The sequence below is a fragment of the Corvus cornix genome, chromosome 3, assembly GCF_000738735.6.
Source record: "Corvus cornix cornix isolate S_Up_H32 chromosome 3, ASM73873v5, whole genome shotgun sequence".
NCBI lineage: Eukaryota > Metazoa > Chordata > Aves > Passeriformes > Corvidae > Corvus > Corvus cornix.
The window spans coordinates 25,324,477-25,340,495 of record NC_047056.1 but is presented as its reverse complement, the minus strand read 5'-3'; the positions used below and the strand labels follow the sequence as shown (position 1 = coordinate 25,340,495).

At 39.3% G+C, this 16,019-nt stretch overlaps 1 long non-coding RNA gene across 1 annotated transcript in view; it reads left to right on the top strand.

The window, feature by feature from the left end:
• The window catches only part of LOC104685674, a 46,763-nt gene that overhangs the window by 20,961 nt on the left and 9,783 nt on the right, over window positions 1-16,019 (top strand). Inside the window, exons 8-9 of the long non-coding RNA XR_005604326.1 lie at window positions 1,032-1,176; window positions 11,430-11,514. This is a non-coding gene — a long non-coding RNA (uncharacterized LOC104685674). The remainder of the gene's footprint in view (window positions 1-1,031; window positions 1,177-11,429; window positions 11,515-16,019) is intronic.

Sequence of the window (16,019 nt, the reverse complement as noted above, 5' to 3'; positions counted from 1 at the left end):
GAAGTCTAAGTTTTGTATGCTAACCCTAACACAGAGCATTTCTTGAATAGACCTTAAGAACATATTGCTATAGCTTCTTTACTGGTTGTGCCCTAACCTGCTTTTTGCCTCATATTCAAGGGTGATTTTGACAACAGAATCATCTTTTAGGGAATATAAAATACCAGGGATTGAAAGGGACAGATCTGGACAGGGCAGGAATTTGCCAGCAGGATGACATTCTAAAGCAACTTCCGAAAAATCAACATGCTATGAAAATAAATTAATTTTTTTAACATTGTGCTTCCATTATAAGACTATTTAGTTTTGAATAAATTGTGCATTTCCCTTTTGTGGCGTATTTCTTTAGTCAATTTATATTTTGCATGCCTATTGCTCCCAGTCTCTTTACTGGTCTGAGCTTGCTTGCCAACTGGTATTGGCCACTAAGCATCAGAATCATGGTTTTCTTTGGGCAACTTGGTACATTATGGCTGTCATTGTCCCATAGAAGATGATGGATGCAGACGGTCACTCCTGTGGGTCTCATGAAAAATGCAATAGGAAAAGAGCCCAGCAAATTGAAACAATGTTTTTCTATTCATGAATACTAAAAATTGGAATGTCTTCCCAAAATAACCCTGAAGTTTTATTTCTTATTGAAAATTCTTTTAAAAAGTCCCAACAAAACGAAACAGTTGATATTTACGTAATCATCCCAAGTTAGGAAAAAAATGTTGAATAAAAATGTATTTTATAGGATTAAATGTCCATATTTTTTCAACTCTCATTATGATAAGGTTGTACAAGGATTAATTTTATTCTTTCTTTGTCTCATCCTTTTTCCATCCTAGACAAGGAAAGTAGTTTAATCTAACAGTTTTTCCATTGTGGTCTGTGCACCAGAGCTGGCTTGTAAAACTTTTTCTTTCAGTGGTTTTATTGTTCAAGTACTGAGGCTTCCTGTTACTTCTGGCCATGCATTTTTTTTTTGTGAATGAGTGTGCTTAGATGAAAGAATAATACTAATCAAGTATATACTTTTTGTACAGCTTTATGTTCTCATTAAATAAAAAAATGGTACCTGAACTGCAGAGGTAGCAACTCCTCTGAAAGGCTGAGCCAACAGGAAAGAGAAAGTCAGCAGTGGATAAGAGAAATCTGGGATTCCTTCACAGGAAAAAGGAAGCAGCACAGGTAAAACATAACACGGAGTATTGCTCTTAATGCACATATTTTAAACTTGATGGTGTAAGAATTGTGTTTTGGGTTGTTTTCAAAGAAGAGAAAACTAATGGGGGTTTAGGCTCACAGCAGGGACTAACAAACCAAGTAGGTTCAACTACAATTTAAGTAGCTAAGTGAGAGCTACATGATCTTGGTTGCTGCATCATGCTGTTTTTGTTTCCATATTGCCTTTTGCAGTTTTATTGTTCTAATTCTTCATATTTTGTAGTTTGAAGGTTGTTGTGTACGTGACTAGATTCACTCCCTACTGGGATATAGGCCAAGGTATTCAAAGTGATTGTTTATTTTGAGCACCTCCATTTTTTAAGGGTTCAAACCAGAGAAGTTTTGGAGTAGGGTGCCTTGAAAGGGAAACTCAGTTGTTTGTGTGGTTTGTCAACACGACATGGAAAGACAAAAGAAGAAAAAACCGGGTGCAATCAAAATCCTTGTTCACTTTTCATTGTCCCAGTGTCTGATCTTTGGTTTTCTGAATCGAGGTGACAAGATTTGGGTACTGCTGTGCTGGAAACTGGAATGTGTACCTGGCCGTGGTGCAGGCTGAAGGAAGTAAAGCTGAGCAGTGACATCACCTTGTCTCTCCATTTCTCTTCCCTAACCTTTTAATTGCCCTAGAGCTTTACCTAAGATTTAGATATGGTCTTCTGGTGAGACGGTGGTGAGATCAGTGCTGACTGTACCATATGTGGAATAGGTGTAACAGCTACAGTATATATATTATAAAGCATAAATAACCTATGTATTCCACTTCTCTGGCCATTGTGTGGGTCAATCTACCCAATGAAGGGGTAGCAAGAGGACATGCCTTCTAAAAGGACAGCATGAGCATGGCTCTGTCAGGATACTCGGCTTAGAATTAACTTTCCCCTCAAATTCTTTCCTGCTAATACAGAGAAGTACAGTTTGTGTTGCTGAAGAAAATGCGTTTGCGAAAAATACGTGAGTTGAACTAAAAAAAAAGCCCTGGAAGCATTTCATCAGGTTTTATCTTTTTGATTACCTATTTTTAGAACAAGATGTCAGCTGATATAGCTCCTTTAAAAATGCACTTTGGATTTAGGAGAAAAAAAAAACCAGCATAAGCTGTGAAGTCTTAATTGTTAGAAGTGCAACAATAGCTTAAAAACGGACTGTAAAGCCTGGTCTGACAGCTGGAGGAAGGGATACTTTATTAATAGTTGTAAGGAATGGGTGGATAGAGCCTTGAAAAGGCAGCAGGGGATATAAAAAGAAGCCTTGTAACATGAAACCGTTGCCAAAACCCCTTGCTGAACAACTTATGAAAGAGCCTGTGTCGCATAAGCATCAAGTTAATACACAGTGAACAGGATAAACAGCTTCTGACTGATTTGACTCACTGAAAGTGAAGCTGCACCAGTGCTGCAGCCCGGCTCTGCTGTGGCAGGTTGTTTAATGGGCTGGAGATGGGCATACATGGCTCACTCTCTCACATACATGGCCAGCTTCTGCTTTCATGACTCAAAGTTTCTGTCTGGCAAGCCACAGGTGAGGGCACTTGCTGTATGGTCATCACACTTCAGTATTTTACAGTCTGATAAGTCCCCTGAATATCCTTGCAACTGATAGCCAAATTGCTCTGCTAATATGACCTGAGACATATAACTCCAAACACTCATTTTCTGTGGGAGGTGGCAGGGAAGATCCCTGTCTAAAGAGATTTCATGTAGCTACAATCTCTCCAAATTAAATCCCCAATTAAAGCACAACTGCATGTTTTCTGTGGCCAGGAGCTGACTGCATAGGAGATAACAGGAATGCAAAATCCCTCTTGTTGCTCCAGCCTCAGATGCAGGGCTTCTCTTCTTGCAGACTGCCTGGGTATCCAACTGAGCAGTGTCCCACATTAGACTATGACTGCCTGTTTATGACAGATCCAGATCACTGCAATTTTCTAGTTATTTAGAAAAGAAGTCCTTAGGTAAATGTCAATAACCCCCAGAGGTTGGGAATGCCTTGGAAGCAGAAGGGCTGCAGTTGTAGGGAAGTTTTTATCTCATTTGCAATCGCATATCCATAAAATCGCTTTAGCACAGACTCCCTGTCTCATGCCGTGCTGACTCTGTGTGAGATCTGACATTGTTCTTCCCTCTTTAATAATGAGAGCTCAGGAGGGTGGCGAGAGAGGAAATACAAACAAAAATCTCAGCCTGATTTTTAGCATTGTACAAAGTTAACCCATGTTGCCTGTGCCAATCCTAATCCCTCCTTTCAGGTTTGTCCTTTCCGTGTGGGTCAATGGCAACTCAGTTCCTGATACATCAAATCCAGAAACTTGCTGAGACCATCAGTATCTCTGGCAGCATCTCACGGTGCAGATGACACTTATTATGTCTGTGGTACATGGCAAATGTATTCTGAGGATCAGTTTTCCGTGGACATGGTATCAGCATGGCTTCCCTTCTCTGCTGCTCCCCTCAGTTGCAAGTGTGTTGCACCTATAGGAAGTGTTATCTCTCTTCACTTTAGTTTTAACCCTGTTGTTAGGTTTGGTTGCTGTTTTGCTTTCCCTAGAAGATTGTTTTTGTTTTTCACCAGTGATGTTAGCCAGCTGCACAGTCTTGATGGCAATTTCTGCTCCTGCTACTCTGCAGCAGATGTCCTTTCTAAAGTGTTTCTTCTCTTTCTGTATATTGTACAAAGCAGGTTTCACCTTTAATAGCTATTGTTTGTTTGCAAGCGGAATTGGCAAGCTAGGTATTTTCTTGCAGCTTTTCCTGCACAACCCTTTTTCTTCACCTTCTTGCCTTCTCTGTGTGGTACCAGTACTGGGAACAGCAGACCTACCAGATGAGCTGGCAGATGAGCTGTCATGCTGTGTTTCAGCTTTACTTTGGGTGGTATAAGCAATTAGCTAGTTAGAAGACCAGCCCTGCATTCATGAGATATTTCTGTGCTTACAGGTGAAATAAAAATGCAAAGGTAGATATTGCTTGTGGCACTGGTGAGGAGAATTGGTGTTGCTAAGATGGGAGAGGAATTGCATTTCCATTAGATGTTTGGGATTTTTCCTGCTGGATTCTTTCCTTTTCCGTACAAGAGAAGTATTTAAGGGTCTACGCGTTCAAATGCTGTGTAGGAACTTGACCAGCCTAATTGCAAAAAGAGGATGATTGCATCTGCACTCATTGATAACTTCCAGGGTGAGAATCCATTATGGTAGACTTTGTAGAATGTGATCAGGAGGAAAGGCAGAGACAAATCCTCTTTGGTGTAACCATGGGTAAGATATATAGCCACAGTTTTCTTATCAAAGCTGTGCTGGTATGTGACAGAAGGAGGGAGAACATCCCTCCTCATCCTGTGTCAAGGGGCACATACTTATTATTTCTGTTGACACAGCTTGTAGTCTGGTTGGATTGGCTCCCTCTTTTTGCTCAGGTATGCTTTTAGTGATCATACATTCTACCCATGAATGCTAAATTGTGGTTTGATTCCATGTGTCAGCTGCTCCATACTGAAATATGTTCACCAGAATTTCCAATTTGGTCCCAGGGAGGCCTTCCTTACAGTTTTCTAAATGATGAAAAGTTGATGTTATAAATATTGCTAACCATGCCTCTGATCCACAGAAAATATCAGTGACATTAAAGGAAATAATTCAACCTTCTTCATTGTTTTTACTCAGTTTAGGTTTCAAGTATGTTAAGCGTCCTAGCTATAAGAGAGCATATTATTGCTTTTGTACGTTATTGCTGTTATAATCCAGGAGAAACACATCCTTTCAGGACCTACTCCTTATTTAGCAGACTAGAAAAATTTAAAATAGAAGACATCACATGATGCTGATACTGCCGTCCATCTGTAGGGAGACTTCTTGCTGCTCTAGGAGAGGCATGGTGTTGCTGTGGTTTGGGAAACAGCAGGACCATTACTTCCAGTGACTGAGGCACGTTCCCAGTATGCAGGGCCCCACACCCTGATTTTTTTGAGGTAGGCAACTCTTAAAATAAAGTTATCTCCCTGTCTTTCCTTTGTTGGCCTTTTTACTACTTTTAGACATTAGTTGCCTTTGTGAGTCTTCTTTATGATTATATTTGCTAAAAAATGCAACTGGTTTGGATTCCCCACCTAAATAACTTGACTGAGAACCTACAATACTTGCTATTCTCCCTCTTCTTCAAAGCTAGACTAAAATTAATGAAAACTTGCAAGTGGTTTGTTTAACACACTATTTTTTTTTTTGAGATTCTTTTTCTCTTCTCCCTCTCATCATTGCAACTTGTGCAGCTTCCTTGTACTGTATTTCTTTAAACATTATGCAGAATAGAGTATAATTTTGCTCTTTACTTAGACTTTGAACCCTTTGAAATGAAATCAAGAGGGTTTGCCTGTACTTAGCTGGTTAGAGTCTTAAGAGCTTCTACTGTTTTGCTGTGCAGGGAGTGCCATAGCTGATTAAAACAGATTTGATCTTTTGTCTATCCTCTAGATCAGCAGGTTAATTTGTGATTTTTAATCTACAGCAATATCACAAAGTTGTAAGGTATCACTGCACACTTCCATACGAAAAAAAAAATGTAATCACACCTGATTTAGCCAGGGTTTGTAAATTCTAGTGATTAATGCAGAACGTATCTGAAGTGAGTCTATGAGTGCAGACTACTGACTCTCCTCAGTTCTATATAAGTGGAGAAGATAGAAAAATACAAAGTACCAACAATTTCATCGCTCCCTCTAAACCCAGGACTAAATATCATGGCATAAGTGCATATATAAATATATATATATATATGCAATTCTGTACATGTTCTCCATCAGTTCTAAGTTACTAATATGAATTTGATCTACACTACTCATATATACACGTGATAAACATATGATAAAAAGGCAAAAATGTCTTGCAGAATTTGTGGTCTGAGTGACAATATTTACCCCATATGAATGCCTACAGTGTAGTAACTTAAGTTCATTCCTCATCAGATAGATTAAGTTCATTCATGTCCTAATAAGTGGTAGCTGCTCTAGGAAGCCCTCTAAGCTTTCTATAACCAGACGTGCCACTAGTAATCTTTCCAAAATGTGATGTCAATGGAGCTGCAGCTGGTTAAAGGGCTATGCAGGGCAAAAAGTGGTATTAGTGGCTAATAAAGGCTAACTCTTTTGCAAGCAAAATTAGCTCGCTTCACTAGCTTGTTATGACTTGAAGTGTCTGGCCATTGAACTATGCATCTGGCTCATTTGTTGCTCTCAAAGAGATCCCACCCTGACTGACAGCTGTACTGGACTGGAAGAAAGTAGCCCAAATGAGTGAGAACAAGAGGACTTCAGTTTGTGTGACTTTAGGACAGTAGCAATCCATACAAACAACCTTCATAAGAAAAAGAGATGAACCCAACAAGGAATGTGTGTGATATAGGTCCTGGATCTGGGAACTCATTTCCCTTAACTGACTGGCTGCTACTGCAGAGCTTTGTTGCTCACAGATGCTGTAATTGATTCACATTGTATGCAGCTACCTAAAAGACACAAATGTCCAGTAACTGGTTGCAACAATCCTAAATAATCACTAGAAATTTAACTTCCAGTGCACCCCAGATGTTGTGATGCTCTGAAGTGATTAAAACAGCACCAGAATAGTCCAAGCTTTGTGGATGTGTATTTATTTTTACTCAACGGTGTTTTGGGGTAAATGCCACATCAGAGTGTTTTTATTACAAAGTTCCTGTTCCTGCTCAATGCAGCTGTACCTATTCTAAACTCCTTCATCAAAGGCAACCATTTCCTTTTTTTCTTAATCTCAGATCAGTTTACTGAAAGCAGTTGTCCCTGACTTCCTTAGGCTTGCCCTGCAGAAAAGCTTTCTTAAAATCTTTCCTACGCCCATTCTTTCCTTTGCACATGCTTAGAAGTGTGTGTGCATGTGTATAAACATGGACACACACACGTGCCCATGCATATTTTAACCAGTTTCTGCTTCAGTCCTACAGCCTTGTGCATGGTCAGGCTGGGAAAGGACTCATGGAAAACGTTGCTGCCAAAGAACAGTGAAACACTCACTTCCTTGTGTACTTCCAAATGATTTTAATGCTTTCTTTATTTATGAGATGTTTCAAATTTCTGAACTTTCTGATAACATTACATAGACAAATGTGCACTGAGGTCAAGACAGATTATTTTTTCACAGTGGTATTGTTTTTTGCAGGTGATTTGACACTCAGTGTTAATACAGGTCATCCAGAGTGACAGGTTGGTGATGTTGCCTTTTGTGCAATTAAACCCTTGAATGTTGTTCCTGGATTGAGAGTTTATAGAAACCACATGGAAATATTGGTTTATGCTGTTAAGCAAATTTTGGGTGCCAAACTTTTATTCATTATGAAGCAGTATTTGAGTTAAAAGGAGACCTTGGACTAATGAATGAGTTTGGCTTCGGTAGCACACCTGTGACGTTGCTTTCTTTGCACCAGAGACCCCTGTGAAGTGCTGGCTCCAGTGTTTTGGTGACACTGAAAAGGGAAGTCTCTCAAGAGAAGACCCATAGGTCCAACTCATCTTGGCAAAAATGACAAAGCAGAACTTATGTAGAAATTGAGGCTTCAAATTGGACTTTTCCATCTGTATTATTTTGTACCTTGTGAAATTTTTGTTTGATTAGCCATAGTTGGGTACAACTTGGATGCCCAGCCTTGTGAGAGGCGGAGAGATGGTAAGAGACAGTAATATAAATGATCTTTGGTTACCAAGGATCTCAGGAAATCATGCAAGAGGAAACTCCCAGTATTTTCTTTTTACGCCAAAAGGGATTTTTCTCACACATAAAAAAAAGAAGAAAAAAGTAAAGGCTCATTGATCCAGACATAAAGATATACTAAAGAATTTTGTAGGGCATAGTCTAACTTATGTCGTTTAATGATGACTTTTCACATTGAAAATATAATGAGAAATTATAGAAAAGAAATCTTGTAGCTACCGGGATGGTAGAGAGGCTAACTGGAGCTAACACTGGACCCAGAACAAAACTACCCAGTCAGGGATGCATTTGGGGAGGTAAGTTGCTTGCCATGGTAGATGAGAGATTGATGCTGAAGTGTCCCCCTCTGCTTAGGTGCCACCACAGAATATGGCAGGAATGTGTCAATGCTGCAGGTGACAGTCAGTCCTCTTTATCTTAAGTATGGAAGAATTAGTACTCTGTATTACCAGCAAAGACCTGTAGAAAATTTCGAAAGATATCTTGACTGAAAAGTCAGAATAGTCTGTTTCTTGCTGAATCACACAGCTTCTCTGCAAGGAAGCAACAAAGTACTGAAGCAATGTAGGACGTGATATCTTCCTGCCATTAGCAATGTTCTTTCTGTCAATTTGGGTCCTCGAGTAGAATAAATCTTGAGTCCAGTATGGGCAGTGGTAGGTTGGGTTTTCATCCTTTACACGTTATAGTCACTGTGGCCAAGGTTGTTACCTGTCCTTCTCCTTTGCCTGCTGAGGAAATTCAGCTCTATATGAATATTCTTTATTGTGTTCTGCTGTTATCACTCTACCTCCATGGTTTCAGCTCTTCCTGGTACCCCTTTCATCAAAAGTAAATGTGCTGCTCAAGCTTTGTTTTTGTGTCTTCAACCTCCCTCGTTTCTTCTGCTGTAACTCCACATCTGTACTTTTTGTTTATGGTTTTCTGTTTTTAAGTATGCAAAAAATAGCACCATGCCAGAGCAACAGCCAGCAGTGGTGCAGCTATCCCAGTGCTAAGCTGATAACACAGAGAGAGCTGAAGCATTTGTACTTCTGTGCTTTGAACTCCTTCTCAGAGCTGGTTTCCTGATTTGTCTCATTAGCACTGATTTGCTTTGTACTCTGAGTGCAAGTGCTCAGTTGGTAACAGAGCAACTACATCTCCATTTTTTCTCTAGCTTAAGCAAAGCAGCAGTAATGGCCACCTCTCCCTGGTTTTTCCTTGGCAAACTTCCCAGAAAGAGGTGTACTTAATTGTAATTTGCCCTCTGTGGTCAGCAGCAATATCTCATCTTTTAGTGTCTCAACAGCACCACTATGTTTAACTCTGTGTGTGACTAAGGCCTCATCTGATCTCATATAGAGTAACCCTGTATTTAATAAGGCTGAATATATGCAGCAGAGATGATCACATTTATTGTATATACAATTATTTCCTCTTTCATTTGCTACTTTGTCTGCTTTTTGTGACTTAAAAATAAACAAATAAAAATAACCCACCACTTCCTTTTGAAAAAATAATATAATTTTCTGGGGAAGGCTTCATTTGTGCATCTGGTGTATCTTACTAAAGCTGGTTTTGAATTTTAGGCAGACAAGCAATTGTCTGTCAAAACACTTCAAAACAAACCATGAAATGATGAGGCCATAAATCCAGGAGTGGCACAAAAGTGGGAATATGAGATCTGCAAAGTGTAATATGAGTCTTTTAGTCCAACCTCCCCTCTTTCCACCCTGGTGCTAAATATACTGCTGACGTCCTTGCAAGAAAAGAAACACACTGGGCTTGGACATCGGTGTTTTTGCCAGAGCAATGGGCACCCTTAGCTTAGGCTTAGTTCCATTTCTGTACATTTCCTTGGTAATACATGAAAAAGAAATGTCAAATTATTGTAATTGCATTTGTGACTTTGGTGGTGAAGTTTGGCAAATATCAGATCATCTTAACAGAATGTTAAATTTTAAATCCAACACTAAATCTAATCTAAAAGATTATTTTAATACAAATAAAACAGACAACTTTCCTTCCAGGAACATATCATGCTCTTCAGGAAATCCTGTCCTGGCTTAAGAAAAGTAAAGCTTTCATCTGAAGTGCATTAATAACGCTTGTAAAGTAAGAAGGTTTTTCCAAAATGTCTAACTTGCCTGCAACATTTGCATCAGCTAAGTCAGCAACAGTTTTCTAGCCACTGTTGTATTGTATTTTATGCAGGAGACAGATAACCAGCCCTGTGTGTCCTGGAATGAGCCTTTCCCTACTGTTGGTCATGTGTAGTTTGTTTTTTCATATCTCTAACCTCATGGAATGTAAGGAAAAGTGATACTGTTGAAAAAAGCTGAACAAACAAATTCAGGTTGAAATTAAATTAAAAACTCGACTTGACTTTTTTTGTTTGTGTAAAAAATAGATGTTAATATTGAAATATTATTATCCAGCTTTCCCAGATGTCATGTCTTTCACCTACCCCCATCTTTCCCATTCAGTTTTATAATCATGCTTGGTCATTCCCAAACTGAATTTTTGGGGAAGTGTGTGATTTGCCATTTTGAACAGAAAACCCATCCAGTTTTGTAAATAGCACCTCATAAGGAGTTTGCAGCAGCTTCTAAAATATTCTATGTTAATGACAGGACTTCTGTTTTTGAACTTTTATGTGTAACTCTGCTTTGTTTGTTAATAGCTAACTAGGGATGATTCCTGATAAAAACATTGATTTAGCTTTACAGCAAGCTTTTCAAGATCTCTTTCAGAATCTCTTTCTGTTGACATTCAATGAATAGTTCAAGTCTCTTTTTAAGGCTTTTATCTCAATGTTCTAGTTAATTAATTGTTAAATGAAGCGTTTGATGAGTTTTAAAATATTAAATATTGTATGTAAGTTGCTTACAAATTCAAGTAGGTTTTGTTAATGTGATTTATTTCAATGTGTTTGTATAAACAGTAAGTTTAATTAAATAATTATGAATGTATCACAGAGGAGTAATCCATTTTATACTTTTTAATATAAAACTTAAATGCTGCCCCAATGTGTGTGCACTCCTAACATCTGAATCTGATACAGTCCTGGGGATAAGGACTGGCATATGCCACATGTCAGACATGGTTGGTCATGGCTCTGGTGTGGGTGTGCCCACATCAGATTGAGCATTGCTGTGCCCCTTCCTCTCCAAGGGTACAGACTCAAGTGGGAGGACCACAGGATCATCTTTCTGGGGAGCATCCTTCTCCCTGGCTTCTGTGCCCCAGGGACACTTGCCCCTGTTCAGGATGCCCCATGAGGCTGTCACCTTTGAGGGAATTGCACGGCTGTGTACTCCCTGTGTCTGTCCAGTTGTGATCCCAGCTTCAGGGTGAGGAGGTAATGCTGCCCTGGAGATGCATGTGGGCATCACTGTGGGGCAAATCATGGCAAGCTGATTAGAATTGTAAGTTTTCTGTCTGTGAGACCAGGTAGGCTTTATAAAATTCTTGAAGTTCGAATTTTTGATGTTTGTTTGCATTCTAGACCCTACAGTGACCTTACTGCTGGCTGATTCCAGAGAGCCACCTTGTTGCTCTGAGTTGGAGTTTCTCCATCTCGAAAATCAGAGGTAAGGATCAAAGTATCTTGAGACAGTGGGATGAAAAGTACTGTGGTTATTATGATTATACTGCTTGCTGCCAATATCAGAAAGGGAGATACTCTGTTCTTATATTCAGAGAGAATTAAATGCCATGAAACTAGTGGAATTGTAACAATAGCGTGAGGAATGCTGGTAAAATACCAGCATGACATGGCTTGAGTTTGAAGTATTATATTTTTTGCCACATGTTAGGAACCACTAACACTGGTGGCTACTGTAACTTATTAAGAATTGTATGGGAATCTGTTTTCAATATCTGTGATTTAAAAATATCTTGGAATGTAACACTGGAAAAGAAAAAGAAAATATATTTCCTGAAATCTGCCTCAATGCCATTTTATCACTGTCTAATTTCTGCTGGTGGTTTTTTTTTTTTTTTTGTGTTACGATTTTATACACAATTTCATCATTTTTCCAAAGAACTGACCTTTAGCAGAGGTCACATGCTGAAAATCACCTGGGTAGTCATACATGTTTTGTTTTATTTTCAAAGAGACTATTAAACATTTCAAGGAGAAGTATTTGTCTTTCTGATTTCTGTAGTGCAAAATAGTAAGGAAACTTGAAGTGTTTTCTCTGTGTTTCTGCCGTGTCTACAGATTTTTTTTTCCTTTAAGTATTTGAACATTACAGCTGAAAGGATCTGATTAAACACTCTACGCTGTTTACAGTTCCTATGGCCTCTACTTAAACTGCATTAAACACTTAAATCTCAGCCTAACTAAACTGGAATGGATGCTTTAAAATAAGAATTATCTTCCATTTTATAATAGGGGAAACTGTAGAGCTACAAGTATCATCATGGCGACTTTTCTTCATAAACAGGACAAACAGCTTTAACTCATGGATAGCATAATTTCTGCCCTGTGGTCTTGAAAGCTCAGTGAAAAGAACAGGATATCACTACTGAGTCCAATTTTTAGCTTGGACACAGATTTCTTCTGTGGCTTAGAACAAGTTATTTCTTCCTCATATGTTTTATCTTACCAGCTGTATAAAACATTTGAGTGCATGTTCTTGCAAAATGCTTTAAAGCAGTGAGGTGAAAGTTTAGAAGTTCTTTAAAAGAAGTTTCTGTGAGGTCTCAGCCTGCTTCCATATTTGTCAGTGAAAGTTTTACCATAGACTTAAATGGCCAGACTTAGGGTTAGAATAAATTTCATTTAAATTAGTGACTTTATGTAGGTATTTGTATTAACAAGGCTTCTGGTCTCCCTGGCACCTCATTCCAATTAGAACTTGATTCTCCTAAGCTGTACTAAGAAGCATACAGGAAATTAATTAATTGGCCTGATTCTTCTCCTTTCACCTAAGAACATACGTTCTGTCATCTTCAAATCATATTAAAAAAAAAGCTTCTCACACCTGAAATGTCATCATAGTTAATTGGTTTGGTCTAAAGGCGGCAAGATCCAGAGTTTCTGAACCTCAAAAGGCACTGACAGTATTCCCTTTGTTTAATAAGGGATTCCGGCCTCAAAAGCATCGCTGCCCTTAGATGTGATATGGAAGTAGGAGTGAGTCTGTTTATAGGCTGTACATGACTCAGTAGGACTTGAAGGTTAGCTATCCCATCCTGAGAGCACTTTAAGCCTTCCAACAAGGTGTTCTGGTGAGGAAGTGAGGAACAGCAGGGTGTACTGGCACCCATATCTGCTCTGAAATTGATACTGCCAGATTGTCCCAGGGCCTGAGAGGTTCAGCATCTACATGTGTCTATTTACTGGTGGTGAGCCGATTATCTTCTCCTGCTGATTGATCTCAGATGTCCCATATACCTGTTGGCTTTCTAAGGTGTGTAGTGGGGTACCTTGTTGCTTTGCAAGGCTCAGGTGGATAGCTTGTGTGGCCAGAAGTCTGGCCCTAGCAATGCAGATTGTCCTTAGTTTCTTCCTCAAGGTCACTGTGCTCAACTTTTCTTTTCACTGAGCTTAATGTGGCCTGTGCTTCAATCTTCTGGAGGTGGCTGAAGCAGATAGGACCTGAATGATAACAGGCAGCAGCCCAGGAGCACAAGGTTTCCTGCTGTCCTGATGGCTGTGCAAATATTTTGTGCAGGAGTGACTTCAAAGAGGCTTTTCTCTAGACTGCAGGTCTGTGCAGCTGTAGCTGGGAGGACAGTTCCATCAGAGAGCAGGCTTGTCTGTCCTTCTATCAAAGCCTACATGTTGCAGCTACACATGTGTGTGGCATCCTACAGCAACCTACAGTTATGATCCAGTGGGAGAGGCAAATCTAAATGCAAATACAGGTATTCCAGCAAGTCCAAACTTTTCTCAGTGTCAGGTGGTATCTAGTGGCTCTTCAACACAGGAGCAATGTTGCCAGGTGGTTTGTATGTGGTAGTAATGCTTAGCAGCAAATTAACAAGTAGACAGATGAAGGCACAAAAAGAAAACTTGCAAATACAGTATTCTGATTTGGGAAATTTTATCCTTATTGTCAGAAAAACAATTCTTCTAGATGGACTTGATAGCATAAAAGCACTGTAATTTTAGTAGTGTTATTTTGAACATCAGAACTTCAACACCTAAAATGATGTAAGGTATTGGAACAAATATGTATGCAGAGTTTGGGCTTCGTGGCTTCACAGAATTACTCATACTTCCTTTATTTATAAAAACAACCACATTTCTCACATCCTAAAAGTGACAGTCCTACAGTGAAAAGAAGAACTATGTGTTCCTTGAACACACTGTACCCGATGCACATGCAGGGGTTAATGGGTTCACAGCTCAGAGGAAATGGCACAGTGGCTAAAAGCTACTTGGGAAAGGTCAGCTCTGAGGCAATTGTGAGTTTTCTGTTCAGTGGCCATAACACTCCTTCTCTAAAACAAGTTATTTAATTGTCACTACAAGGAATGAATGGCCAGATGAAGCAGTTCTTTTACAATTGGAATTGGCTGAGTTACTTTTCATGGTTGGAACTGAACTAGAGAAATGGTCAAAAACATTTGAATGGTCTTGGCACGTTTGGTACTGTGTAACTACTGACAAAATGTAAACAATTACATGGTAAATAGAAAGATGCATACCAGGTTAGTAGTGTGAGAATGCCTTGGCAAATTAGACTAATGACTGCACGGGACACATTCTGCTACAGTTCCCACTAGTCATACAAGCATGTTTGATGGGAATGTGATGTGTCCAGAAGCCTGAGCAAGCACAGTCTGAACCAAGTGCTCATCCCCTTAACAGAAAAGACTCCCAGAATCATACTATCCTGATCCATCTTTCTGTGTATTCATTCATCCTGTTTTCTGAGCCATGAAGCTGCAATGACCAGTCCCTTGCAGTCAGTTGCTCAAAGACAGGATGAACATGTGTTTAGATGAATTGCCAGAAGCTATCAGATGCTCAATACTTGTGATTTGATGATCATTTTGTGAAAATCCAACCCAGGGCTAAATCTACCAAAGAACTTCTGTGTTCTAACGCACCTAGTGGAATTTATCTGGAAAAGATGTTCTATACTGTGCCAAGGGCTATGGCTGGGTACCTTGGGAGGGAATGTACGAAACTCTGCACATACCAAGGAAGAAACTGTTAGTGGTTCTGTAGGGTAGGAATTGTTTGGAGGAAAGATAGGACTCAGCTCACTTTACCATTTTCTGCATTCAGGCTGCAGTTCAGCCTCCTTTACTCCAGGGTCCTCAGCCATGAACTGTTAGAGTGATGCAGCTTGGTGCTGCATGGCTAACAGTCTGCTGTAGTTTTCCAATATAGAAACAGCTTCCCAAAGCATTTTAGCCAGTTTTAGGTTCCCCCATTGACTCCTAAAATTATCTCCTTTTCAGAAGTGGTGATTCACAGCCCACTGTCCTATTCTCCAAGTTGTCTTTATTCTCTTTGAAATAAATTTCTCCTTCCTTGTCTTTACTTAAGTGTCTTGTAGTGGTTACAAAGACACCAGCCTCCCAATTCAGTGACATTACTGATACTGACCTGCTATGTAATTTCTTTGCTCTATAGAGTCAGTCTCTCCAACTGTTGTCTCAACAATCAGTGTCATTCTTTTCTGCAGCACTGATATTTTTCAGCTCTGCAAACTCTTACATTTTCTAGCATGATGAAAGGTCCACATAATCAGCGAGTATAACAATTTATACAACATAATCCATGGAAATATACATAATGAGAAGGGAGAACTTTAGTCTTGTTTATGGTCTTTTATGGTTATGTGCTGAAGTACTGTAACTGGTTTTAGATACTTGTTTTAAAAAGTTGTCTAAATCTTGAGCTATGTAAGAAAATTTATGGTAGGCTTGCAAAATAAGGCCCATGGTATGATGTTGAGATTAATCCAATCATGTTAATTCCAGGAAGTTTAAAGTGACTTCTTATTGCCTGCAGCAGAAAGTAAATGAAAAAGAGATAATATTTGATTATTCTCACTAGTTAAGAAAGCGAGCAAGCAGGAAGTGGCTCTAAGCATTGTGAGGAAAAATTTAGAATTATATATCAGGGAAA